The sequence below is a fragment of the Dipodomys spectabilis genome, unplaced genomic scaffold, assembly GCF_019054845.1.
Source record: "Dipodomys spectabilis isolate Male_0828 unplaced genomic scaffold, ASM1905484v1 ptg000289l, whole genome shotgun sequence".
Lineage (NCBI taxonomy): Eukaryota > Metazoa > Chordata > Mammalia > Rodentia > Heteromyidae > Dipodomys > Dipodomys spectabilis.
In genome coordinates this window covers 4251180-4254749 of record NW_024870966.1, presented here as the reverse complement: position 1 = coordinate 4254749, position 3570 = coordinate 4251180, and the positions used below count along the sequence as shown (strand labels likewise).

The 3570-nt window shown below is 49.0% G+C and overlaps 1 non-coding gene across 1 annotated transcript; it reads right to left on the bottom strand.

Annotated features, from left to right (window-relative positions):
* Window positions 1-3117: 3117 nt before the first annotated feature.
* On the bottom strand, window positions 3118-3198 carry Trnaa-ugc. The gene has a single exon. It is a non-coding gene; the product is annotated as a tRNA-Ala (tRNA).
* Between the last annotated feature and the right edge of the window lie 372 nt (window positions 3199-3570).

The window sequence follows — 3570 nt, the reverse complement described above, 5'->3', positions numbered from 1 at the left end:
TGCTGACTAGCTGGCCTTCTTTCTAGTTGGCCTGCATGAACAACTTACTTGAAGAAAGATGAGAATTTGTTACAGGAAGGAGATTATATTTCGATTCTGACATTCAAAGGAGAACTTTGCAACAGAGCAATATGCATGAAAACTAAGCTTGTGGCAGAGGGAATTTTTTTTTCATTCCTCTGCCTGGCATTAGCCAACCTGCATAGACTGAGCCCTGAGGACTAGCTCAGAAGAAACAGACGGAAGAAGGAATGAGGCTCTGCTCCCTGGCTCCAGGGTAGGGGAAAAGAGACGCACAGTGACAGGAGCACCATATGAGAAAGGTAAGTCACCCTCCAAAGGGTAGAGGCCTTTGCTCTACTCCAGGGGAGCACTATTCAAGGAGCCTGAACAAATGCCTGTTACTCAGGCAAAGTCTTCCCTGGTTCTGCTTTGTCCATGTGATGCTCTCCAGGCTCCCAGTGGCGTCTGCAGGGTGGTCCACAGCAAAGGCTCATGGGAATGGCGAGGTGGCCAGAGGAAGGGCATAGTTCGGGGATTGGCAAGAGAGGAAGACAGCGGGAAAGCGCCAGAAGCCAGGTGTCTTAGTCAGTTCAGGCTGCTATATCAAGTACACCGTAGATGAGCTGGCTTAGACAAAAAAGACATCCCTCACCGTTGTGGAGGCTGGAAGTCTGAGAACAAGGTGCCAGCATATCTGACATCTGGTGGGAGAAGACACTTCTGGTATATAGATGTCTATCTTCTCCCAGTGTCTTCAAATGGCAGAGAGGAGCTCTTGTCCTTCTTATAAGACCACTGATCCCATGAGAGTTCCCCCTCAGCACTGAGTCGCCTCTGAAGACCCCTCTTCAAACATCATTGCATTGGGTGAGTGGAGGGAGACACATGTGGGCCGGAGTGCCTCTCCTGGCTGTGAGAACTGATTGAGTGATGTCACTTCCTCTGAACCACCATTATTGGTCTGAAATCGGAAGCCTGGGAGTCTGTCACAGTGTCACTAGGACAACTAAGGCCTTGCCCACAGAGCCTTCCCATAGCTTCCAAGCTGCCCGGCACTTGTCAGCTTTCCAGTCCTTGGGCTAAGGTGAGGCCTGGGCAGGCTGCATCAAGAACCTGGGATGAGATGTTTGGGTTCACACCCAGGTGCATCGTTCTTCTGCTGGGTCAGCTCAAACACTCCCTCCCAGGTCTGTCCCTCTGAGCCTCGGTACTCCCATCAGTAAGATGGAGAGCTTGTCATTTCTGACCCTAAAGTTCTTTGGTCTCTGTCACTCACATCCCCAGGGAGCCCTCCTGCTGAAGGAGCTTCTGTATTCAGAGACATTCACCCCAGGATACACAGTCAATGGGGAGTGGCAATGCCCCAGATGGGACCAGCCTTCTTGGAAAGAATCAGAGTGAACCAGAGAAATGTTCACTCAGCAAATGACAAGGCACATGGATTTTCACCGATCACCTGAGAAGAAGACAGATGACACATTCCAGAGGGGAGCTTGCACACAACTGTTCCGACTATGGGAAGAATTCTGTCTTGTGAGACAGGCCTTTATGGATAAACTAAATCCAGCTCATATTAAAGGCAATGGTGCAAGTGATTGACTAGCTTGACGCTCCTGTCTTCCCAAGAGCCTCGTGCAGGGATAAGGGCTGGATAATGAGAGCTCTGCATGCAACAAAGCAAGCTCAAAAGTTACCAGACCAGAGACGTTTCTGGCAAAAAGAACCTTCTGCTGTTTTGCTATTAGGAAAGCACCAGTTGAGCCAATGCCCAAGCGTGATTAGCCACTGGCTGGAGGAACCCAGAGGCAGGGCTTGTAGAATCAGGAGATTTTCCAGTTTGGGGTCCCTGTTCTCTCCGTCATGAGTTTGTTGTTTGTTTTTTTCTTACCATGTTCTGGACCCACAGCCCAGGCATGTGTCCCATAATGGAGAGGTCAACGTAGACATTCAATCACGGGGCTGGGAGAGTTACCAGCCCATGGTTCTAGGGATCCAATGCATACTCCGAGTATGCAGGGCAAAGGCTTATCCAGCATGCTTCTACGTTGCCCTCTTCACCCCAAATCTACATCATGGTCCCTGTAGGACTCCCCATCACCCATCCATGGAGGAAACTTCGATGACTGCCCAAACTGGCAGCAGGAAATCACAGAGCCAAGATACAAACCGGATGTTGCACTTGGCCCTAACCTCTGTGCTCCTTTGCTAAAGAAAACTGGGCCTTTCAGATGGCTCAAAGTGGGGATCTCAGCCCTCAGCCAAGACCAGAAGGAAGGCCACTCGGTGCCTTCTCCCAGACAACTTTTCCCTGCTGCTGGAGCAGAGCCTGGCTGTGCCTGGACCCAAATCTGTGAGCTAATCTGACCCAAAGGACAAGACACCACGTAGAAAAGTGAGGCCTGGGCCCAGCCCTACACACTCCTCCTTCCTGTTCTAGGGAAGATGGATTTCAGTTCATGGTCTCCGGAGTGGAGAAATCACACAAAGCTGCCCTGCCTTGGCACCGCAGCCCTCCTCTCCTCCCCAGCTCTCTCTGCGGTCCCTCTTCCAGTCACACTCCATGGGAGGCTCAGAAGCCAACACCTGGGCAGGAAGAAGAATAGTTTTGGTAGAACTCAACCCATGAGATGGAAAATATTCAGAAAGGTTGCATTTGTACTGAAATTTTTTTCTTGTCATGGCTCACTGAACAATACAATAGGACAGCTGTTTACATAGCATTTACATTGTATCAGGTGTTAGAAGTGAGCTAGAGATGATTTTAAATACAAGGGAAGACAGGCGAAGGTCATATGCAAATCTGACACTGGTCTATACCAGATACTAGAGAGAGATGGGGCTAGGGACAAGCCTGGAATCCAGAACTGTCAAGGGATTGTTGTGTTGCTTTTCTACTCAGCATCCTACAAGAGTTGCATTTTAACTTTTTACTGGTTTAAAGACTTGGAAAACATATTTACTACCATTGAAAGGAAGGGTAGAACACAAGTTCTTTTTTGGGGGGTCCGGTCATGGGGCCTGAACTCTGGGCCTGGGCGCTGTCCCTCAGCTCTTCAGCTCAAGGCCAGCGCTCTACCACTTGAGCCACAGCGCCACTTCAGGCTTTTTTCTTTTTGCTTATGTGGTGCTGAGGAATCGAACCCAGGGCCTCTTGCATGCAAGGCAAGCGCTCTACCACTGAGCCACCTTCCTAGCCCCTAGAACACAAGTTCTATAAAGACTCCTGCCCTTCTTGTTCTGCAGAGCTCCTAGCACCCATGCACCCCAGCAGATATGGGCATGGAGGATGCAGACTGGCTCCAAGGTGTAAACGCGTTTAAAATAATCCTTTGCCTTATCTTTGAGATAAGTTTTCACTACATAGTCCAGGTTGGCCTCAGGATCAAGACCGTACTGTTTTCATATCTCAAGTGTAGGGATTATAGCCACGTGTCTACCACTCCTAGCTGAAACTTTTACAAGTCTGAAATTTAAGACAAGCCAGAAAAGCTTAGGCTTAATTCATTAGCTAATTAATTAACAGCTAATTAATTAAGTAATGAGAATGAACAGTAAATGGGGGGAATA